General features: G+C 43.9%; 2 pseudogenes; both read right to left on the minus strand.

Moving 5' to 3' along the window:
• The window catches only part of LOC132020268 (mitochondrial import inner membrane translocase subunit TIM14-like), a 33,174-nt pseudogene extending 24,457 nt beyond the window's left edge, over positions 1 to 8,717 (minus strand).
• A 14,153-nt stretch (positions 8,718 to 22,870) lies between these two features.
• LOC132020269 (cell division cycle-associated protein 3-like) lies at positions 22,871 to 23,602 on the minus strand (annotated as a pseudogene).
• Positions 23,603 to 25,368: the final 1,766 nt, after the last annotated feature.

A 25,368-nucleotide genomic window follows, 5' to 3' on the forward strand; every position in this document is an offset into this window, starting at 1 on the left:
AAAATAATGCAACAAAACTGGTCATTAATCTACCAAGATGACCATGTATAATTTCCCTATTTTCCAGAAATTTCCATTGCTAGAAGTGAGTTTTTGTTTTGTTGTGTGTGTGTTTAATGGAACTAATGACTTTTTTTAAAAAAGATTTTATTTATTTATTTGTCAGAGAGAGTGAGCACAGTCAGACAGAGTGGCAGGCAGAGGCAGAGGGAGAAGCAGACTCCCCGCTGAGCAGGGAGCCCGATGCAGGACACTGGGATCATGACCTGAGCCGAAGGCAGCCACTCAACCAACTGAGCTACCCAGGCATCCTGGAACTAATGGCTTTTAATGAAAGTGCCTCATCAAGAATAGCTAGAGGAGAGTGGATCCTTTATTTTGGGAACCAGGGTGATTTGGAAGGGGTCTAACCAGGAGAAAGTTTAGCATTCTGCTAAAATAATGCAACAAAACTGGTCATTAATCTACCAAGATGACCATGTATAATTTCCCTATTTTCCAGAAATTTCCATTGCTAGAAGTGAGTTTTTGCTTTGTTGTATGTGCATGTGTACATGTGTACAGAATCCTGCACTGGGGTGGATCAGGTACTGGGGATATTGATCTGTTCACACCTACTGATAGTGAGGTCCTAACTGAAAAGCTTAGGTGTTCCGTGGGTTCTAGTCTGGACCTGGGGTTGGAAAGGAAAGAACCCAGGCACAGGGATTGGAACCAGTTTGATGCTTAGCAGTTGTACACTTTTCAAAAAGGTAAAATCCAAAAAGAGTCAGAAATCCAGGCGTGAGTCAACAACTAGCTGATTTATCATCAGTGAACCACTAACCTGGGATTCAAGGATAAGCTCTGTCCTTGGAAGAACTCTCTTTAAGCCAGCCAAAAGGCCCAGGAGGGGATGGAGTACCAGCAGAGGATTCTAGAACCTCTGCTAAGTGCGCTTATAGAACTCTCTACCCCCTATTGTACTCACTTCCACTGTGCTTACTAGTTTAATGTCTTCCCCATAAGCTCCATGAAGAGACAGACATGGCATGTGGTGTTCACCCCAGTATCCAGCTCTGTGTGTGGTTGTCACCACTTTAGCCAGGCTGTTACCAGTTCTTACCCAGATCATGGCAACAGCCTCCAGACTATCTCTCCACTTCTACTCTTCCATATGTCCAATATATTCTTCACACAGCACCCAGCGTGTCTTTCAAAATGCGGTTCTGGTTTTGCTATCAGCCTTCTTATAACCCTTCAATGATTCCCCGTTGTCCTCAGGATAGAGCCCAAATCCCAAACAAGGTCTCCAAGCCAACCAGCTACCCTGGCTTCTCTTAGTTCTTCATGCTACACTCTTAGCCACCTCCTCCCCAGGGACCCCTTCATCTACCTTATTCCTTCTCGTCCTGCAACGCCCTGCCTGGCGATCATTTCCTGGAGAAATCCTTCCTTGAAACCTTGGTCTCCCTGGAATTCTCTCCAGTGGCACTTCTTTTTCATAGTACTTTCCCAAGTTTGTGACTTATTCATCACTATTATTTTTGATTAATGTCTGTTTCTCTAATTTGACTTGTAAATCCATGAGTTCAGGGAATGTACCCATTTTGCTTACTCCAGAACATGGTAGGAACCCTGTTGAGTCAGGTCATGAATACTTCTCAGGTATTGTGTAAAGTATGTAATGTATCATGTTACCTGTAAGGTATCATGAATATTTAGGTACTAAGTCCGATAAGGAAAATTGGAGCTAGGAGAGGGCTGGGGAGCCCTAGAGTGGAGGGCCCTGGGGAAGATGGAATTGGAGCAACTCCACACCAAGCCACTGAGATGGTTGAGAGGGACATAAGCACCTCCTGTCTCAGCTCTGAACTCTCCCAGCAATGCTGAACTTCGGTATAGATAAGTAAATTACAACCTCCCAAGATCACATAGCTGGTCTAGGGGAGACCCAAGACTCCCAATAGTCTCTAAGGTCAGATGTCCCCTTTCACACCAAGGAGCTACTTTTCTCTTTTGTAAGAATAATCAGGCAGCAGATAAATAATTAGTAAGATATATGCCTGGGACTTCTGTGTCACTTCCCCCTCTCTCATTCTCAGTTAACAACAGCATCTGTGTTGCCCAGTTATTCTTCAGTCGTGTCTAGCTTGGGACCAGATGATGATAGGTATTACCTAGAGGTTTATGCAGAACATCGGAATCCCAGGCTCTGCTGGTGGTGACTGTCTTCTGCCGATTCTTGTGGGCTCTGGCATGGCCAGGAGGCTGATGGAGCTGCTCAGGAAGCCGGATGGGAGTCACACTGCCAAGTCACAGGTGGACAAAATGATGCAAATTGGCAGAGCAGGCAACAAGCAGGTGGAATATGGATGTTCCTGTCTCGAGAAAGGCTCAGACAGCAGCAAAGAAACAGGCTCAGAAAGATGTACCAGAGGAAGTCTTCGCAGCAGAGGCTCAAGTGACATCATGCTGGGGGACAAGAACGGCGGCCATGTTTCCACACAGCCTGGGGACTCCCGCAAGAGAAAGACATGCTCCATTTTTTCACTTTCTTCGCTATGAAAGCTTTTTGTGAGAAGAAATCTGCGGTATAAGGGGGAAATGCTTCCCTGAGTGGGTGTACTGTATACTACTAAAAATATTTCAAGGGACTGAAAACATTGCCTACCTGCTTTTTGTACAGTTACCTTTCTGTTGATTAAAGGACTTGCCCTGGGTATCCATTTTGATGTGCTTCATTGATTCCCAGCCTTGATTTCAAATCGTTTTGTAAAGACAGAATTCATACTTCCTGAGAAAATCTTTCTTTTTGGAAACAGCTTTTCTGGAGCCAGTTGGAAATTGTAAAGTCCTGTCTCTGCTTCAATTCCGTGACATTAGAAATATAGTTTATACAATGAAGGTCTCAGAAAATGATACTACTTATTACCTTTCAGAATTCACCTAGAATTCTCACTTCTAGTTGTTTACACAAAATGGGTTTCTATACTTTTGCCCCCTTTCAAACAGTTGCTAAAGCTTTATATCAAATATCTTTGCTTAATTTCTTCCTTTACTTATAAGGTTTTATACCAAATGACCCCAGTCCAATGGACGTCTTAAATGAGAAAGTAAATGACTATAGCAAGATAAAAACAAACTCCCTTAATTTACAGACTGTGGGATGTTCTTCATGTGTCCTTGGCAAACTCTAGTGAGTTCTGTTTTTATATCTAGATAGGCAATATCTGCAGCCATACGTGAATGTGTTTAGAATCAACCTTTGAAATGTTGAACCACTGACTATTTTAAATACTAAATCAATCACATGTCTGAGTCATTTTAGAAATGAAGGTTACATAACACACTTAGATTTCCACACTGTATTTTTGGAAGCTATTATAAACTCAAGATATGCTTTAAATAAGGCATTATATTTATTATTAATTTCAAACCCTCTTTCCCTTCGTTATGTAGATTCTTGAAGCAGGGGAGGTACAAACATAACATCAGTTCACTGATTTGGGATTTCTATTCATGAAACGAAAGGTTGCACTTTCTCATAGTGGTTCCAATTTTTTGACCTTTAAATAAGGTCATAGGATTTCAGGGTTTGCAGGGCCCTTTTGGAATTTGTCTGGACAGCATGGGTGCCCTTAATTCTCAGGAACTTGGCCTTGGGCATCAGTAAAAGGTCTTAGCCCTGGGGATAGAATCTCTTCGTGTTTCCCTCTGAACTTGTTTCCTGTGTCATTTTGCAAAGCCCAGACTTCAGTTGTTCTCATTCTTGTCTTTAGAATTTGAAGCTTTATTTAGGTCCTTCCTGGCTTTCTAGCAGGCTTTTTGTGAATGTGTATTCCATTCCTCTTTGCTTTTTCCAGCTTCAGCCTTTTGCCTGATTGTGGCTCCTTTGGCTCCGTGTCTCCCTTCAGACGAGTCTGACCTATCTTGGGAGAGAAGAGACAAAATTTATTTCCCAGTGTGAAACATACCCACCATCTAACCTGTAAACATTTTGATACTGTTTTATTCATTCAACAGATATTTATTGAGTAACTACACTCTGCCAGGCCAGTACTGGGAGCTCAGTGAAGTGCATAAAGCTATCAGGGTCCCTGTCATCCCCCAGCTCACTGACTAACGGGGGAGACATTAATGGAAAAGTCACACGGATACACACATAAATAATTTCAGATGGTTAGAAAGAATGGTATAAGATGCTTTGGAATTGTGTCAAGGTGACTTGATCTGTAAAGGAACGGGGAGGAGAAAAGGCAATGGAATGATCTTTTTAGACACAATCCTGTTTTGCAGCTTAATCCAGATGTTGTCATACCTGGCTGCATCTAGAATCTGCTGTGCAACTTTAATAAATACCCAAGCTTGAGCTTCCATCCCAAGAGATATTTTTTTTTTAAGTTTAATTTATTTAAGTAATCTCAACACCCGACATGGAGCTCAACCTCATAACCCCAAGATCAATCGTCACACGTTCTTCCAACTGAACCCACCAGGTGCCCCTCACCCTTAGAGGTTCTGATATAATTGGCCTAGACATCAATATTTTCTGCAAAGCTTTCGGTGTGATTCTTAAATGCAAGGGGGTTAAGAGCTTACTCTTTTAAACTTACATGTTGATGGTTTCAATGTCCTACACCTTTTCTTTGATATTCAAAGGCAAATCATCTATATTTAAAAAGACCTAATTTTCAGTGCCTGGGTGGCTCAGTCAGTTAAACATCTGGCTCTTGGTTTCAGCTCAGGTCATGATCTCAGGGTCTCAGGATCAAGCCCCGTGTCCTGCTCTTTGCTCAGCAGGGAGTCTGCTTGTGTCCACTCCCATGTCCGTGTAACCTCAATAGGTGTATATCCTTTGCAGGGTTTGTTTGGAAATACAATAGAGTAAAATGTAGCCTTTGTTGGGTCCCCAGTCATCATTTTCACAAGTTCTGGAAACTGGACTGGCCTCTGTGGCGGGCCCCGTTCACTCTCCATCTACCGGTCCAGTCCAAGCCTCTCGTGGGACTGGCTTGCACCACTGCCCACCAGCTATATTCACCCCGCAGCCCACGTGCCCCAGATGGGATCTCCCTCCATCTTCTTGCAAAATTTTTCTGGGTTAGATGCCTTCACTCAGTGATTGGCAGTGCCAAGCTACAATTCTACCCACTTGCTCCTGTCAGAAATCTGACAATCAACCTAGTCCCTCCTCTCCACACCTGTATCCACTCACAGGTGATTCCATGTCATAGATAAATACCTTCACAACTGCATTCCTCCCCTTCCATGCCCACTGTCATGGTTTGATGCAGGCTTCCAGAAACTGTTAAGGCTTGGGGTTATTATGGCTTAAAAGTGGAGCTGATTTGAAAATCGTAGATAAAACTAGAAAATGAGATAATTTCATTCCACTATTAAGGAAACGTACTTAGTTATAAAGGTTACAGTTATATTTCTGAAAATGGAAAAGGTTATATTAAAAAGTTGCCATTAATTTTCACTACCTGACCTACTACAGATTTACTATTTTTTAAATGATGATTATCTTACTTTTCCCAAATAAAACAATTTTTTTCTTGCTTCATTTTCCTCTTAATAACTAGATCATTACTATCCACAACTTAAACTATGTCAATCATATATTCTCCAACAACTTTTTCCTTTGTTTGAGTCTCCCAAAGAATGGGAGGCCAAGGAAGCAAGTCCAGTTATCTTACATAGGAGCAAAATAAACTGAAAGGTAGAGGTATATTATGGGGCAGAATGGTGCATGTAGGGGACAAGGAACATAAACATCATATCCCCACAACATGCAAAGCTAATACCAATACTTCAACAGCATTAGGTGGATTGAAAAGCTCTCATAAATATCCTTTGTCTATATTTTCTCCTATTTCTAAATATAAATTACCATTAGCAAGTAATTATGGTGAATAATAACTCTGTCATTTAATTTCCTGCCAGCTAAGGCCTGGCACAGTGGAAGCATGCTGAACTCGAGAATGTGCAATTTTAGCATTGAACAATTAAACTCAGAGAAGATGGAAGTAGAGGTTACCGTGGCAACCTGATCCCACAACCCTCTGTGTGGCCATATTGTTCCAGTGTTTGAGCCACAAAGGCTGGTTATTATGATTTAGAATACAGACAATGTTTGGGTACAGATCTGGAATTTCCCTTGTGCATGCTTAGAAAGGACAGGTACTTGGGAATCTGCAGAAGAGGATTATAGGATTTTCAGTGAATTGATATTGAATTAATGAAAATAATTAGTAGTTGTTAATGACGGTATGTAACTATATTTAAACTATGCCATATAATAATGGAATTATTGGTTCTGTAAAAATAATTGCATTGGAATTTAATAATTAAGTATAATTGTGTAACTAGTATACTTCATCCAATAATACGACTAAATCCTAATATTTGCCAACCCTGCTGTAGGTGCTGGTAATCAGTGAACAAAATAGGGGAAACAAGATACAGCAAATGATTTATGATATCAAGTGTGTTAGAATGTGGTAAGGAGCACGAGGGCAGGGGGACTGGGAATGCTAGGGAGAATAGGGGTGTGGTATGAATGTTTTAAATTGGGTTCTCAAGGAAGGCCTCATGGAGAAGATGCCATTTGAAGAGACTCAAAAATGTTGAGGGGGTGGGCCATGCAGATGTGGGGAAGAACATTCCAGGGAGAAGAAATGCCAGTGTAAAGCCTTGAGGTAGAGGCGTGCTTGCTATGTTCAAGGAACAGTAAAAAAAAAAAAAAAAAAATTGGAAAAGAGTGAATGAGAGGGAGAAAAATAAAGGGTGAGATCAGCAGAAACTGGGCAAGATCCTATAAGGTTTGGTAGGTCACTGAAAGTATTTTGGCCTTTATTCAGGGAGAAATAGGCAGCCACTAAAAGATTTTGAACAGAGGAGTGACATGACCAGTTAGGAACCAATAGCAACAACTAAGGGAGGAAATTATGGTGACCATGCAGTTAGGAATGAAACTAGGAAGAAGCAATCAGATTCTGGATATATTTTGAAAGTTGATACAATAGGATTTCCTGGTGGATTAGATGTGGGGCATGAAAGAAAGGAGAGTCAAAGATGACTATAAGCTTTGAGGCCTAAATGACTAGGAATAATGGAATTACCATCATTTGAGATGGGAAGACTATGGATGGAGTGGGTTTAGTGGTGAAGATGGGTTGGAGTGGGAGAGCAGAACAGTGACATCTATTAGACATACAAGTAGGGAAAGAGAAGGTAGTTGGGTATCCAAGTCCAGAGTTGAGAGGAGAGACTGGCTGAAGGTATACAGTTGGGAGTCATAGGGCAAATAAAGCCACAAGATCAGATGAGACAACCAACGCGTGGAGAAGAGACAGATGGAGCCCTAGAGCATCATAGCAGTAGGATTATAAGAAGAAAAGATGGGACCCGCAAGAGACTAGGGGGAAAGCCAGGGAGATGAAAGAAAACCAAGTGAGTTCAGGGTCCTGGAAACCAAACAAAGAAAGCATTTCCAGAAAAAGGTCTTTGGTGCCTTGGGCTCATCAGAGTGATGAAAGTGAAACCTGATCGGAATGGATACAAGACAATAGCAGGCAAGGAATCAGAGGCAACCTGTGGACAGCTCTTTTGAAGAGTGGTTTTTTTTTTTTTTTTTGGTTTGTTTGTTTGTTTTTGAAATGTCAGCTGGAGGGAAAATATGCTCATATTTTAATTTTTAAATTTTAGGTAGGAGATTTAAGATAGATAAAAACAGGGGTGCCTGGGTGACTCAACTGGTTGAGTGTCCGACTCCAGATTTCAGTTTAGGTCTTGATCCCAGGGTGGTGAGACTGAGCCCTGCATCCGCTCTGTGCTCTGTGCTCACAGGGAGTCTTCTTGTTCCTCTCCCTCTGCTCCCCTCCCCCACTCTCTCTCAATCTGTAAAATAAAAAATTAAAAAAAATCTTTAAAAAGATGGATAAAAATATAGCATGCTTTTATACGATGTGTATATGAAATTACTATTTTATATTCCTGATAATTTTATATTGAAATTCATCTTCTGGACACTATAGACCCCATCCCTAGCACCTCCAATTAGTTAAGCCTTTGTCCTTCCCTTGGGATATGGATCCTTTCCTGAATACGTAAGTGTTTCATTCAGCCTGGATAACATGGGCAGTCTTTCAATCTGGAATTTCTCACCAGCATGGAGTCTGAATGCCCCAGGCTTTCCGATAGGCTCAGTGAGTCACTCCCAACACCGAGTCCATTCTCAGTCTCTGTTCCTAGTCTCGAGTCCCACGGTGATGCTACAGGAAGACATAAAAATGCAGGGATGACCTGCCATTCGCCCATCACACCCAGCCCCAGCCAGGCCCTTGGCACTGGGCTGCATTTTCTGTATCTTCTTGTTAGTTACCTATTGAATTGATCCTAGGAACTTTTTAATCTGGGGCAAAGGGGAGCATTTGTAGGCCGTGTGCCGCCAGGAAGCTCTACCCTCCTGGCCAAAGGACAGAGCAGCTGTCAAATCCTGCAGCGTCCCTGCAATCCAGAGGCAGAGCTCAGAGGCAAGCAAGAGAGGGGTGTGCCTTTCACACAACAGCAGCAGCAGCTGGCATCTGCAGGAAGACATCGGCAGCCATGCAAATCTCTAGAAATCTGTTCAGTGTGATGATGCGCTTGAAGGGTGAGGTCTGAGAAATCACAGGCAGAAACTGAGAATCCCGTTCTGTGTGCACAAAACCCCTGTTGCTGGAGTTGGCCATTCAGAAGCTGACAGGGAGAGAGGGAGGCCCGGGGGGGTGAGCAGATGGTGTTCAACCTGGTTAAACAGAGAAGAGGATCCGCATTGTGTAGGGACCGAGAGGTTTTCCTTTCACAGGCCATGGGCCTCAGGTGTAGAGTTGAGTTAATCATGGTCCTTGGCTTGCTTGATATTTCCCACCCCAGCCCCCCACCCCCAACCATCTCACCAATGCCTTCCTGAGGGGGGTTATTTATAGTTCCGACAACATACACACACACACACACACACACTTTAAAGTTAGCTCATATCCATAAAACTGTGCCAGAATAGAGCTCTTTTGCATTTTGAGGGTTCAGTTGTTAATCCTTTTGCTATTCTCATAAAGCTGTGAGTTAAAGAATCCTGCTCAAGTATAGTTAAAGGCAGATCGAAACCGGGTACACCAACCAACAACTGTAGTCAAGATTTTGGGGCAAAGGGTGAGCACTCCTTCTCTCATTCGGGAAATATTTACTGACTGCCCACTGTGTGTTGGCACTGTTTTTATTTTTCTTTTGACTTACAGAACAACTCCATTGATCAAGTATTTGCCTGGTGTTCTTTTCTGACAGTCAATTTTCCAACTCCAACTGAGCGTCCTACAGTTCAATTCAATTCTGACACCGACTGCTCAGAGTTAGTGCAGACCAACCAGGGTAAGGACCCAGTCCCACAAGATCGTTCCCATTTCAATGACCGGTTGCAAATGGCGGGCCCCCCAGACATCTGACCAATGGGCTATAAATCAAAGATTTTCATGATTCCCTCCTCAGGCTCCAGAATTGCTCACAGAACTCAGGAATGCACTTTATCTATGATTACTGGTTTATTATAAAGGTTACAACTTAGAGGCAGCCAATGGCAGAGACGTGTGGACAAAAGATGTGAATGAGGTGAGGGGTAGGGGCACCCGCAGCTTCTACGACCTCTGCAGACACACCATTCTCCCAAGCACTTCAACATGTTCACCAATCTCATTGGAAATTTTATATAAAGCTCAATCTCTACCCCCATCATCTTCCCTGGGCGGGGGTTGGCAGGTAGAGCTCAAAGTTGCAATTTTCAAATCACTTGGTCTTTCTGGTGACCAGCCCCATCAAGTTGACCTAGTGGTCCCACCCTAAGTCATCTTGTCAGCCTAAACTTAGGTGCAATCAAAGCACTTGTTAGGAACGATGAAACACATCTTATTACTCAGGGAATGCCAAGAACTTTAAGAGCTCCGTGCCAGGATCCAGCCAGAGACAAAGATGACAGACATTTCTGTATTCTAGCAGCATCCTTTATCAGTGTCTCTGCTGCGCTGCCCAGATCCCTGACTCAGATCTGAGCCGAGCTCGGTCCCTCAGCTGCTGGGACTGCTGTTGGCAGTGGACAGCCTTCAGCCCCTGGGAACTGCCTTCAACAGAGGACAGTCACCTCATGCGAGGTCACATAACGGCCCTGCGGGATGTCAACTGGCCGATGGGGTGGAACGCAGAGCCACTCTGAAGGACTTTCCCAGCCCCAGGGCTTACTGTGACCACACTCTAGTCCAGTCTTCTTCTTTGCCCACTCCTGTTTCTCCCCTCCCCCATATTGATCCCAGGGGCGTTCCTTAATAAAATGGCTGCACGCACATCTCTGCTCAGAGCCAGTTTCCAGTATCCCGCCTAAGACAGCAGGCATTGTGCTTGGTACTTCACATGTAACATGTATTTTAATTTTCCTAACAACCCAATAAGGTTGCCACTTTAGGGGAGAAAATACCAAAAATGAGTAACGAGTAAATTTCCCAAAGTCACAGAGCTAAGCAAGTGGCAGAGGCAGGCTGTGACGCAAGTCCACTTAACTCCAAACTATGTTCTTATCCCTGTGACACCTCAACCTACCGGCCATGTTACCTGTTCAGGTGGGACCCAGAGCCTGGGCCACTCTGGGGGGAAGCAGGGGAAAGGGAGGTGCTAGGGTCAGGTCAGGAGGACGTTAAGAATGGCTGAGCTGGGGGCGCCTGGGTGTCTCAGTTAGTTAAATGTCTGCCTTCAGCTTAGTCGTGGTCCCAGGGTCCTGGGATTGAGCCCCCGTGAGAGGCTCCCTGCTCAGCGGGGAGTCTGCTTCTCCCTCTCCCTCTGCTTCGGACCCTGCTTGTGCTCTTTCTCTCTCTCCAATAAGTAAATAAAATCTTTAAAAAAAACAATGGCTGAGCTATGAAGAAGTAATGTAAGAAAAGAAAGAGTCAAGGTGGGAGGCTGGGAAAATCAACACTTCCGCCAGACTGGGCTGGCTGAGATGGAGACTTTGTGGGTAAGAAGAGTCAGAAAGAATGAGTTGAAGGAGTGAACAAGTGGAGCAATTTAGTCTTAATCTGCAAAACCCAGAATGACTTCTGTGTGGGCCCTGGAGTGTCGCTGGTGGACATATCTTTCAAGGAGCTAATTTAAGTGTGACTTTGGCGGTTTCCCATAATTATTATGTATTTTTGTCATTTAAGAAAATTTATATTAATGTTCTAGAGTTGCCACCATCTGAGTAATTTATTACACAGGTATTAGGAAATGTCCATGTGTAATTAAAAAGAGGGTTCACTTACCCGTTCTACCGTTAAGCTGCTAATTCTACATTATCAAATGTATAATTGTGGTTTGCAGTTTAAAAATATTTCTTTGTCACATGAGAAATCATTATGCATCTAGGAGGTGTAGGTTTCCAGGTACATTTATATTTTTCTTTCTTCTTGCCTTCCTGCTGGTTCATCCTTCCATTAAGCCTTTAAGGAACACTTATTATGTTAGACTGCAGGCACACAAAAATCAATAAAACACAATTCCTGTGGAGGTATTAACAATCTAGGGGGAGATACAAACATTTAAACAACAGCAACAATGACAAAAAGGCATATAGAGCAAGCTCCAAGCCCCCATTGAAGGGAGCCACTAACTCCGGTAGGGATAATAGTTCTAGAGTGGCTTAAGGGAAATGTCCAAGATTGGGAATCAAGTAATACTGAGAGCAAAACTATTGTTAAAAAACAAAATTCAACCGGGTGAATTTGAAGATCTGATTGGTTTTATTAAGGGAGTCGTGAATTGGGCAGCATCCCATCTAGTAAGTAGAGAGGAGCTTCAAAGAGCTACAGAAAGGGAAAGGCTTTTGAAGACAGGAGAAGGAAGTCATAAACAGGCTATTTTGGTGAGGTCAACTTCCTTGGGGGACAAAAAGGTCTTATTAGATTAATTACCTCATCTTCCTTTGGTAGGTAGAGAGGGCCCATGTTAACTTACTGGAGCTGACCAGAAAATTCCTGACTAGCCAGTTGAGACCACATTTCTGGTGGAGGTTAAAAGGGCAATTAGGTTAGGTAGGAAGCCCTAGTTTGGTGATGTGGCCTAACATAAGTGACTCCATATTGGATCTGTGGTTTTCTTTCTGATGCGCGTAAGAAGCAATTCACAATGGGGGCACTTGGGTGGCTCAGCCAGTTGGGTGTCTGACTCTTGGTTTTGGCTCAGGTCATGATCTCATGGGTCATGGGATGAAGCCCCACATTGGGCTCAACTCGGAGTCCTCTTGGGACTCTTTCCCTCTCCCTCTGTCCCTCTTCCCCCCCCTCTCAAATAAACAAATAAATCTTAAAAAAATAAAGAGAATCAATTCACAATGGATAAGATTAGCCACCAGAAAAAAATCATCCCGTATGTTGTTTCCTGGGCTTAGACTCTTCAGGGGTCCTCTGTTGTCCCTGGGAGTAAGTTCAAACTTCTTACCATGACCCTCCATTATCCCTGCTTGCTTTTCTAATTTCATCTCAGATTCCCAGTGATTTGTAAGCACTTCAAAGCATAAACATCACCTGGGATCATACATGAGAGCTTGACATTTGTGCCAGTTACAGTCTTTCAGCTCCAAATAACCTAGATCAGCCTTGTGAAGCTGACACTGGGATTTGCAAACTGATCTGGGCTTTGCCAGCTGGCTTGCTACTGGGCTCTGCCTCCAGAGGAACTAGAGGGAGACAGCTGGGCTGGAAGAAAAAATGTGACTCGCCCTCTGCTCGTCCCCCCTGCATGAGAAAGCTCCCACAGAAGTAGGTCCCTTCTCTGGCAGGAGTCGAATCCCTTTGGCAGGTTTTCCAGCATCTGCAGGACTGGCTTCATCATGCCTCCTCAGGGACATCATCATCAGCAGAGGTCTGAGGAGTTAAATGTCCCCTTTTCTACATTTTAAAGTTTTTTCTTCTTTTTCTTCTTCTTTTTTTTAAGACTCTTTTATTTATTTATCAAAGAGAACAACACAAGCAGGTGGAATAGTAGGCAGAGGGAGAAGCAGGCTCCCCTGCTGAGCAGGGAGCCCAATGTGGGACTTGACCCCGACCCCAGGACCCTGGGATCATGACCTGAGCTGAAGGCATGACCTCAGCTGAAGGCCGAGCCACCCAGGAAACCCCAGCATGTTTAAGTTTTAATGATTCCAGCTTCTTCTGGCTTTCTTCTTTTGGGCTACTGGCTTGCAATTACAGCCTTTGGAGTTTGCAACCACAGATGGCCCATGATAAATAATTTCCATTGTCTTGTACAACAGCATACACAGCCACAAAAGGAATCTACATGAGTCCCTGGTTCAGGACTGGCATGGGCCTGGTACCAGAAGGAAGAGAAAGGCTCCTCTTCACATCAATTTATGATGATTTATGTGCCAGCATTGTTCTAAGTGATCTACATGTATTAACTCAGTTAATCCTCACAATAGTTCAGTTAAATAAGACATAGTATTCATTTTACAGATGAGGAACCAAAGCCCAGAGAGGCTGAGTAATTTACACAGTATCATATAAATGCCCTCCAAAAGTCATCTATTTTTAACCAATATTAAAAACAAACAAAAAAGCAAACCCGTGTGGTTAGTTCAGTTGGTCTTTTTATTAGCGGGGATTGTTTCTGCTCCAAATATTAGAAGCCAGGTTAGACCAGTCTTTTTTTTTTTTTTTTTTTTTTTTTTTAAAGATTTTATTTATTTATTTGACAGAGAGAGAGAGAGAGAGATCACAAGGGGCAGAGAGGCAGGGGGAAGCAGGCTCCCTGCTGAACAGTGAGCCTGATGCGGGGCTTGATCCCAGGACCCTGAGATCATGACCTGAGCCGAAGGCAGAGGCTTAACCCACTGAGTCACCCAGGTGCCCCCAGGTCAAACCAGTCTTAAAACATCTCATATGTGGATTAACAGACTCACACAGTCAAAGCTCTGACACCTGAATGATCGCCTCCAACCTGTTCTCATGTTCTCTCTCCCTAATTCAGATTCTCTTTGTCGACTTCATTCTTTCAAGTTCCTCAATGTCTTAAGTGATGCAGGCTGGAGAGAAGACCCTAATAGGGAGTTTAATGCCCAGAATGTTTATTAAGGTGTACTCTCAGGATAAATACATAGGGAAGGGAAAAGCAGGATGCAGGATTGGGCAGAGGGAAAAACCACCCTGTGGTGTGGACCCAGTGGCAGCCGCAGCTGACCCCACAGGAAACAGTGGAGTTTGAATGGCCTTCTGAATTGTCCCACATCAGATTGAGATGGCCTGACTACTGGGGTCACTCAGTCTTCAGAGGTAGAATGTGCAGGAAGGGGCGTGACCTTGAGCAAGGAGGTTTTCTGTAGCTGAGGCAATTCCTGAAGGCTGACAGCCAGAGATGTCCCCAGCTATCACCAAAGATGTCCCACAACACTCCCCACAGCTGGGGCAAGTCTTTCACTGGAGGGAAACTGTGGCCAGGCCCCTATCCAGTGGGGGATGGGAGCATCAGCCATTCTGGGGTCACATTCTTATAACTTTCCACCCAAGGGGAAAAAAAAGATCTCCAACAAATTCTAGAGAAAGATCTGGTCTACCTTGAATCAAATGCCTACTTCTTGGGCCAATCATCTGGCCAGGTGGTGAGTACAGAGATGGGCATATTCTTGGTTATGCGCAACCTTGTGGACAATTGGGTGTTCAGCAGAGGACTAGGGTTGGCAGTCCCACAAAACCCCCTAGAATCAAGGAACAGCATTTCCCCAACAAAAGAGGTGATGGTGTTGTAACCCCAAGAGGAGGGAGGGAGTGCATTATGTGGACTGAAGCAACAGCTGCTAGAAATTTTCCCTTTATTGTTTCTCAGTTCAGCCTTTCAACATTGACGTGCTCCTGGATGATACTGGCAGCTGTACCTTTTACTCAGCTGGAACCCAGAGAAGGGCACACAGCGACCTACTTAGGGAGAATTAAAGTCAGCTGGCCCCTCCAGGCCCCCCGGAGTGAAGGATCAGGCATCTGCCAGTGTCTGACCTCAACCTAGCCCCATAACAGACTCTCAGTGGCCAGCTTTGGCAGAGTGCTCCTCTCCCTCCAATCCACCAACGGGAAAGTGGTCAATCGGGAATTTAATAGCCCCTCTTGCCCCGAGAGCTTTCAGCCAGCTTGGTACATACTCCCAACACCTGCCGACTCCCTAAGGTAGGGTGCAAATATCCTCCTATATTGATGGAATAGCCTCTCAGGTCCTCCTCATCAGCTCCCCAACAGCTTCCCTCATCTCATCTCTGTCCCATTCCCGAATGTTGTCTTCATCTTGTGATCCTCTTCCTTTCCTTGACTTTGGTGTTTGCTTTCAATCTTCCGGATGCTGACTTTTGGCTCCTACTCCTTTGTTTTCATTGCCCACGCACGTCCTAGTCAGTTACTCGGTCCCTATTGACTTGGCAGCCATGTTCCTGTCAGCTTGTTCCCTTATGAAGGGGGGCACGAAGGGTCTCAAAATGCTGCACTCTGTACATCTACGTGGTTTTAAATTCTTTGAAAACACCTCAAATGGAAAAGCACACTGATTAAAAAATAGAGTGGTGCAAATAGGAAAAGCCAGAAACCTGCCAAGAGACCGGGGAATGGTTACCTGATGGGCTTCCCCCGATCCAGGGTCTGACCTTGCGTGTGATCTTGTCAGTTGGTTGTAGCTAGACGTGGTGCCTTATTTTACTGAAACTTTACAAGAGATGGAAAATTATCAATAAGAATAATCATCTATTATTTTACAGAGGAAGTATAACTACAGAAGGTACTAGATATTTGAGCCTTCTTGCCAACATATTCTCTCCTTTATGGCAAGTTCCAATTGTGACTCATTTTATAGGGTAATAAGAAAAAGGCAACCCAGTAGGTCCGTGATTTCAGCCATCTTTAGAGGAACCGGGTGGACACAGAGGAACTAAATTATTGGGTGGCAGGCAGTGCCACCTTGTGGTAGTTCCTGGTGTCCACTGGCCCGCTGAGCTCCGAAAGGGCACGTTTGTTCCTTGGGAGATGAGTGTCTGAGTGTCTGTGATCCGTGAAAGTATAGTTGGTGTAACATACACGCAAGAAGTGCCTCTGCTCTTTGCCTTGTATTAACATGTGTTTCGACCTCTTAAAACCCTCACCCAGGTCAAGTCCTGCTGGCCTCAAAACCATCTTGTCTCTCTGAGCTGCATATCTCTGAACAGTTAATGTAATGTGTTTATATCTCAGAGGGGAAGTTTATTTTCAAGCACTTTGGGAGACAGGTTACCTTCTCCCCTGTGTATAGACCACGTGGCTTCTGCTGTTGCAAAGGTCCGGGAAGTGCAGCTCGGCCAGCACAACTGTGATACTATTAAAGCCTCTACCCAGCTGAGCCCTTTCCTCCCGGGTCTCCTGAATAATCCCTGGGCTTCTGCTCTGCCGTCTTCTGTCCCCCCCACTACCTCCAGGGACTGCCAGAGACCTGCTTCTCTCTGGGATTTATTTCCAGTTTTTTCCTTTGCTTCGTTTTGGATAGTTGAGTTACCTGGCTAATCCCCGTCGTGATTTTTTAACAGGTGCCTAGCTTCCTGCTGCTGCCTGTCTGCGTGCCCCTTGCTTGGGGATCCAATTTCTGTTCAGAACTTGAGTGGCAGGTCTAACACTGGACTGAATCTTTTGCCCATGTTTGGTTTTTGATCTTCTGTCCCAGGAAGGAGGCCTGGCTCTAACCTCCTCTGTGACCCTCCACGCTCCCAACCCCACCCCATCCAGGTATGCCTTAGGGCCAGTGTTCCAAGTGGAGGACCCCAAACCCTTGCTTAAAAATTTTTGCCTTCTAGCCAATCTAACCTAGAATTATTATTTATTTATTTATTATTTATATATGAGATATATATATTTATTATTATTATTATTTTATTTTTTAAAAAGATTTTATTTCTTTATTTGAGAGCGAGAACACACACAAGTGCACAAATGGGGTGGACAGAGGGAGACTGGATCTCAGGACCCTGGGATCATGACCTGAGGTAAAGGCAGACACTTAACCGACTGAGCCATGCAGCGACCCTCGAATCCCTGTTTAGATGCAACCTTCTCCCACAGCGTAATTCTCCAGGGTTGTATTTAGTGTTACAGTTGAGGTCACATACATTTTCCTGTCCAATGGGACACGAAAGTGCCATTCTTCCAAGAATCATGAGGAGATGTAATGTAATACACTTAATTCTTTAGTTTAATAGTTTTGATCCATTATTAAATAAATGATGGATAAGATAAGTGGGGAAGAAGTTAAATGAAGATTATGGTGCATTTGAGGCATTGTATAGGAATAATAGGGGAAAATTAAGCTGAGAGTTTTAATGCATTTGATTTCTACATTAATTTGTCAATTCTATCCATTGGGCACTTTTGCATGCTCTTTTTAATTTCCATAAACGTATTCTGCAGTGTAGGAAATTCAGCCAGAGGTTCTCCTGCATTGTGTGACTCCTTTTGTGTAGACCTTATCGATTCCCCTCCAATTCTATGCCTTGGCAATCCTGAATGTCAAATCCAATATACTATGCTCTTTCCCCCTTCTGATTCTTCTCTCGTTGGGCCTGAAAGAGTGTCTATACCCACTCATTCCAACTGCCAACTGTTGGTCTGGTCATTTCTATCAATCCTTTCCATTTCCATCCAGCAAGGTAGAAAACTATCCCTAAATTTTATGTCCAAGTAAGGTAACCCCCCCTTATGTGCTCTCGTAACTAGAGCTTCCCAGGGTGCCCACCTAAGTGTGTGCTAAAACAGTACTGGAAACTCAACTGTTACATACCTGGGGAGATGGAATTGGTTGCGTGTCTGCTGTAGTAATGCTTTTGAGTAGAACACTTTAATTTTTTAATTTTAAAAAAAATTATTTTTAAAATTTTTTATTATTTATTTTTTTATAAGATTTTATTTATTTTGAGAGAAGGAGGGAGACAGCAAATGAACGAGAGGGAGAGAAAATATACAGGTGGAGAGGGACAGACAAGAGGGAGATGCAGGCTCTCCATTGAGCAGGGAGCCTGATGTGGGGCTCAATCCCAGGACCCTGGGATCAGGACCTGAGCTGAAGGCAGACACTTAATCTACTGAGCCACCCAGGTGCCTCTTGAATGGAATATTTTTTAAAAAATAAATAATTGTCCTCTTTAGCACAGACCTATTTCTGCTGAACATTTTTATAGTAGCCGTCAAGGCAGCAGAAATTCTGAAATTGAGTAATTCTGAAATTGAGAAATTCTGAAAGCGAGTAATATAATATATAGTGATATTTACAGTGAATGGGTGATTTAGCCTATATCCTGTTTTCTAAATTTTTAAAAATTATCAATCCTGCCACACACCCCAAATGTAGGATTCAGAAACCCAAAGGCAAACTTGGGAAATAATTATAAAAAAAAGTGAAAAATAAAAAGCTTTGCCAAATCTCTCAGAAGTTTGATCTGCTTTGACTTTCAGCTAGTATAAGTCAAGTAAATGTCCCTAAACATAGCTTTTATTAATATTTGTTTCACTAAAGAATTCTATATATCATGACATCCATAATTCTGTAGTAAAAGTATAAAAATGTGAATGGGGGAGGAAGGACTACAAAGGTTTCAACAGTATTTCTAGTGGGTTGTTTTCTGATATTTTCCCCAGTTTTAATGAGATATAATTGAAATACAATATTGTGTTAACTTAAGGTATACAACATAATGATTTGATGTAGGTAATGTATTATATAATGATCACCATAGTCAGTTTAGTTCACATGCATCACCTTCTGTAGTTATAGTTTTTTTCTTGTGATGAGAACTTTAAAGATCTACCCTCTTAGCTATTTTTAATATATAAGATGGTATTGTTAACTGCTGTCATCCTGCTGTACTTCCTCTCTTATTTATCTTATTTATTTATCTTATAACTGGAAGTTGGTAACTTTTGACCACCTTAACCCATTTCCCCCATCCCACAGTAGTGTTTTATTTCTTGAGTGGTGTAACAGATGTACCAGGTTTATTATACCTTTTAAAGCTTATTTTTATTTTTAAAAAAGATTTTACTTATTTGAGAGAGAGAGAGATTGAAGGAAGAAAGGGCAGAGGGAGAGGGTGGGAGAATCTTAAGCAGGCTCCCCAATGAGCAGGGAGCCGGAAGCAGGGCTCCATCCCAGGACCTTGAGATCTTGACCTGAGCCAAAATCAAGTCAGCTGCTCAACCCACTGAGCCATCCAGGCACCCCATTATTATATTCTTCTTTTAAAAAACAGTCTAAAAATCGACTTTCCATCCCCTTCACTTAATATATTTAAAGATTTTTATTTTATTTTATTTATTTGACAGACAGATCACAAGTAGGCAGAGAGGCAGGCAGAGAGAGAGGGGGAAGCAAGCTCCCCGCTGAGCAGAGAGCCCAATGTGGGGCTCGATCCCAGGACCCTGGGATCATGACCTGAGCCAAAGGCAGAGGCTTTAACCCACTGAGCCACCCAGGTGCCCCTCACTTAATACATTTAAAATAATGTCAAGTTAGCCTCCCAGGAAGCACACAGCCTCATTCTTGCCATGCCCATGGCGTTTCATACTTCCCCTCTCTTGGCTCTGATGACACGGGACTGTATGTTAATTGTCTGTGTACTTCTCTTTCTCGGTCTCTCTCAGGGGGCCGTGAACTCTTAAAGGCAGGGGTCACTGATTCTTCACTGTTGTCTGCCTGGCGCAGGTGCAATGCTAACACAGAATTGATGCACCATCGGTATTTGTTGAATGGGTAGGTGGCTGGACAGATATAGGGTAGGGGCCTGTCCTGAAGGCAGCCAGCTAAGTGGGACCAAAATCCCAGCCCCTAGGTTTCTATCATTGACTTCTCGCATCCTTCTTCCTCCTGACAGAATTTCGAGGGACTGCTTAAGGAATAGGTCGCATAGAAACTATGCTCAAGTGGCAAAGCCTCATTCACAGCTATCAGTCCCTAAGGAAGAGCTCTTTGTCATGTCCATAGAGACTTGGCCCACCCACCTGGGTAACTTTGGAGAGGAAGGGTAGAGGTGTCCTTATTTATTCATTACCTACCCACGTCAGGCACTTGTGCGTATAATATTCTCACTTCATTCTTCCAGCCATACTGTAAGGTGGGTATCATTATACCCATGATTACAGATGAAAAAATGGAGTTTCAGAGAGATGACAAACCTTGACCAAGTTACAGGTGACAAGAGGTGGCTCCCAGGCTTACTCTAGGGCCATCTGGCACCAATGCCCAAGCACGTTCCATCTACCACATACTCCATGCTCAGACACAGAATGCTGTGACCTGAAAGGAACTCTAGAGGTTGTCCACGTAATCCAACTTTTGCAATTAAAATAATTTTCTAAAAAAAAAAAGAACGAATGAACGAACGAGCAAACTTTGGAACATTCCTCTTACCAAATAGGATTTTGCAAATCATGATTTTGCCAAGAGAAACAAAGAATGCTCAATGATCCTTTAAGTCTATAATTGATTGAGCAACTCTTAAATTTAGCTAGGAACTTTTTGGCCCTAGTGGATGAGTGAGGCATGCCCGGCCATTTTACACACCCAGGGCATTCTGGCTCTGCTCTCCATTACCTACGGATGACTTCTGTTTGTTTCCAAGGATCACTCCCTGACCTGCTTCACCAGTCTTTAGTGCTGCTACCTGAGTCATCTCAGTTAATCCTGACTGTGACCCCAGGAAGAATGTAATATCGGTAATCCCATCTGATCTTCAGGAAGATAGCAACTTCCTCACAGTGACTCTGACTGGTGAACCTGGATTGGGATCCAGCTCCGTGTGAATCCAGAATCAGTGCTTTTACCACACCTTGATGAGCCTGCCCTTCCAGGCAACACTGCAGTCAAGCTGTGATGAACCAGGCATGCTGAGCTCTCATCAGCTCATATTATTGCCTCCCGCTGGGCAGCAACTCCTGTTGGCTTGAGGCATGTGCCCAGTCCATCTCCAGAGTCATGGATCCCTTTCATAATTAGAAAAGATTTCCTTTGTCTGGATTCTTTCTTTCTTTTTAAAGACATTTTCCTTGGAAAGACTCCCCTTTGTTAAGCAAAGGCAGAGAATTCTTTCTGGTTTTCGATAAGGGCACTTGGGGAAAAAATATACAGATCCTTTAACGTTAGTGGCTGTTACCAAATGGTTCTAGAGTATAAGCAGAATGGTTGAGGTTGAAGCCATTTTTGTGAGTTCTCAGTGAACAAAATCAATTTGGTGAGATTTATGTCCTGCCTAGAACTTCACCAGCACTCACTGTTCATTTGTTTTTAAATTAAAAGGATTTATTTCTTAGGTAACCCAAATATAAACAGACAGTAGAAAACACCCTCGGGACTGAACTGGTGAAGTAGTGATATATGCAAACAGCTGCCAGAGAAATTTCTGGAAGTTCTGTTTATGATCCCTCCTTTTGGGAGATGAGGAAACGAAAGCAGATGTAGGCCTGTGGAATATTTTACAGAGGATTGTTTATGATTATGTCACCTTGAGTAGAAGGGATATAGAAGAGATGCTTGAGGTTTCCTTTGGAATGTAGGATGAATGGGGGCTAATCTGGCCTTGGTGAACAAGACGGGACCACACAGACTCCCAAGCCAGAACCAATTAGAGAAGGGGGTTAGTGAGAAACTGGTCCAGCTCGTATGGATAGCACAGAGTGTGTGTGTGTGTGTGTGTGTGTGTGTGTGTGCGCACGTGCAGCATGCATTGGTGCACAAAGCCCTAAACAAAGACTCTCCCCTTTGAAGGGGGGGATTCTGCAGTGACGTCTACAAGTTCTGACTGGACCCTTTACAGCTTCCCACATAGAAAAAGCAACCAAGAATAGGGACTCTGTCAGTCCAGGCTGCCCTAAAAAGGTAACTAATAAATAGCACATCCATCCCAAGGAAGAATAGCCAGGCTGGAGGGGCATACTTGCCGCCAAAGATCATGGAACGTGTGTGACGGGAGGGGATGGGAGTGGACAGGACAGGGTGCCAAGTACTTTCTAGCACACCTCTGAGTCTGTCACGTTTTCTTTTTAAACAGTCTGTTGTATGTGATTAGATCTTACTACATGGGTGGGCTGAGAAGGATTTTTTTGTTATCTTTTTCTTTCTATAAAAACATCTCCAAAACACACACACACACACACACAAACAAAAGACAAAACATCTCCAGGGGCACCTGGGTGACTCAGTGGGCTGCTGAAGCGGCTGCCTTCCGCTCAGGTCATGATCTCGGGGTTCTGGGATCGAGAATCAATCGGGCTATCTGCTCAGCAGAGCCTCCTTCTCCCTCCCCCTCTGCCTGCCTCTCTGCTTTCTTGTGATGGCTCTCTCTCTCTCTCTGTCAAATTAAAAAAAAAAAAAATCTCCAGCTAACTCAGAGATGTCATCAGCAATGTAGCACTAGACAATTCAGGAGACTGCCCACTTTCTGCCTTTGCTACTAACTAGTTATGTGACCTTGAGCAAGTCCCTTCAGCTCTGCGCTTCAGATGTGTTAGCAGTAAAAGGAGTGGACCCATAAAAAGAAGATTTCTAAGGTCCTCGTCAATGCTACAATTTATAGGGCCAACTTTCCTATAAAATTCAAGTTTTTTTCTGTTTATATGTTGTTTTTCTTTTTCTTTTTTTCATTTAAAACCACCTCCTTTAATATACCAGAAACACATGAGACACAAAGAAAGCCCAAGAAAATGCTCAGTCCTGGAGTTGGTAGTTTGGGGGAGGTTGGGGGTTGGAAGACAATGAGGCTTTCTAGTCACCCAGGGAAAGAAGGGATTGAGAGGACACAATATCACGAGGCCCCTGTGAACCCAGTGCTGGGGCTATGCGCCCTCTAGTTCTCCACCAAGCTTGGAAAGTGCTGATTTTCCTAGTCCTGGTCCTGCTCCCATACTTGGCCCCCAGTTTTCAAAAGTCATCTGGTTCCCAGAATGGCCCCTTCCTTTCGTTCCCTAGCATTTTCACTCAAGGAAGAAGGCTGCTTCCCCTGTGGGGGTGTCATAGTCCCAGGGGAGTTATCTTGTGGTGAGGGGACAGCTCCCTAGTGCCTTGCCATCCACTGTCCACCTATTAGGCTCAGAACGTGATGATCAGGGAGTCTCAGGGTCTTTTAAGGGCTCATCCAAGCCCTGGCTGGCCAAGGGGTTTCTGAGGGCTGTCCTGCTTTCTCCTTGCAGGATACCTGCTTGGAGGGAAGCTCAGTCTGGCCCCCAGGTGGCATCTGGTCCTCAAAGGAAAACTGGGTGCCTGAGGCAAGTCCAACCTAGAAGGTGAAGTAGCCTGCAGAGGCAGAGCAGGCTCTGGGGGAAGATCCATGTGGGGGGCTTTGGTCTCAAATTCTTCACCCAGCGGTTCACCAGTCGGCTTGGGGGCTCTCCGCTGCTCGTCTTCCTAGGTGTCCATGCAATGTCAAGGGTAGGAGAGCGGGGATCTGGGTCTTGGCCTAATTAGGACCCTCCAGCTGCTACCCTGCTTGTAGGGTTGGCTCTGGTGAGCTCTCTGGCTGGATGGGAGCATGTAGGACGCTGGCACTAGGTGAACTGGGGTCTACCACTCCAGCCAGAGGTCACACTGGAGTGACTGGGACACACTTGGCCCAGCCCATCTGAACCAGGGGGACTCAGGTGGAGCAGGGCCTGGCCTAGGGTGAGGAGGAACGGCTGGGCCCCAGTTCCTCTTTTGGGTGCACAGCAGCTCGAACTTCAACTCCCAACACTGAGTTTCAAAACCCCATATGTTGTATTTCAATGTCCAAAAATGAAATTTGGTAAAGCATTAGTGGTTTGGTTGTGGTGGAAAATATGCGCCTAGAATGGATGGTTTCAGCCTGGACGATTTCCCCACCTCCTTTCACAGTTCCTAGCAATAAGGAAGTTTCTACATTCTGTAAGCTGAGCCTTGCCAAGTCTACACCTACCTTCTTAAACATTTGTGGAGGATTCCTCAGATTATTCCTTCATTAAACCTTTATTCCTTTTAAATGTAACCTTTATTAAGTAGTCTCATCGCCTTGGATCCTCATTTAGATCTTACCGCATTTTAAGGAAATACGATACTGAGTGAAACCAAACTCTACATAATTACTTATCTTACCTCATTATAACTTACCTGTTTCCCAAACTGCCTTGCCAACTCAGTTGTGTGCCCTTGAAGGCAGAAATCATGTTTTATTTATTTTTCCATTCCCTACTGCTGAGTTTAGTGTTCTGACTCAAGACTCGCTTTTTGAATAAAAGATAATTAATTCATCACGGTCAACCCATGAGTTACAACTGGGATTTGGCCCACTACCTGCATGCACTGTCAAGAAGGGCGAGTAGTGGGGGGGTCATGAGGTTCGCCTGAAAGCCTTCCCAGGCTCCTTGTCCCTCCCCATTCACACAGTCTGTGGTGATGGAACAGGTCTGTATCAAAAAGGGTAACTCCAGATGATTGTAATATACACATTTCCCATCTTCCTGAGGAAAAAAGAAACACATACTCAAAATTTGTGCATTTTCCAGGTGTTCCTACCCAGAGCTCTGGGCTCTGAGGCTCCTGGGCTGCTTGAAGACACTCTAGCCAAATTATGGAAGCTGCCCAAGTGTCCATTGGCTGATGAATGGATAAAGAAGATGTGCTGTACATCCAACAGAAGCTACTCAGCTGTAACAAAGAGTGAACTCTTTGCAACAGCATGGATAGAGCTAGAGAGTATCATGCTAAGTGAAATAAGTCAGAGAAGGACAAATACCCATGATTCCACTCACATGTAGAATTTAAGAAACAAAATGAATGAGCAAAGGGAAAAAAGAATGTCCAAACCAAGAAACAAGGCTCTTCACTGTAGAGAACAAAGGGTTCCCCGAGGGGAGGCAAGTGGGGGGGGATGAAATAGGTGATGGGGGTTATAGAGGGCGCTCGTTGTGATCCATGTTGCATGGAAGTGTTAAATCACTATATTGTAGACCTAATACTCATGTTATTACACTGTATGTTAGCTCGCTAGAATTAAAATTTAAACTTAAAAAAAAGAGAGAGAGAGAGGCAGGGTGGTACAATGAGTTGGGGAGGAGTGGAGACCAGCCTCTCTCCCATTGTACGTGGGGGAGACAGAGGGAAAATTATATGTCCTTCTCTGAATGCCTGCTGCCCTCTCACGCCCAGCTGAAGTCTCCTGCACCGGGAACGAGCATGCTTTCAAGGTCAGTTTGTCTACACAGACATGCTAAGAAAAAGGGGAGTAGAGGACTATTTCATAAAAATAAGTCTACCAACCTGCCTTTCAAGCATCAAATAATACAGAACTGTTCACAAAGAAACTTTGACAAGAGAAGTAAATCTCAAATATTT

The sequence above is a fragment of the Mustela nigripes genome, chromosome 6 (assembly GCF_022355385.1).
Source record: "Mustela nigripes isolate SB6536 chromosome 6, MUSNIG.SB6536, whole genome shotgun sequence".
NCBI lineage: Eukaryota > Metazoa > Chordata > Mammalia > Carnivora > Mustelidae > Mustela > Mustela nigripes.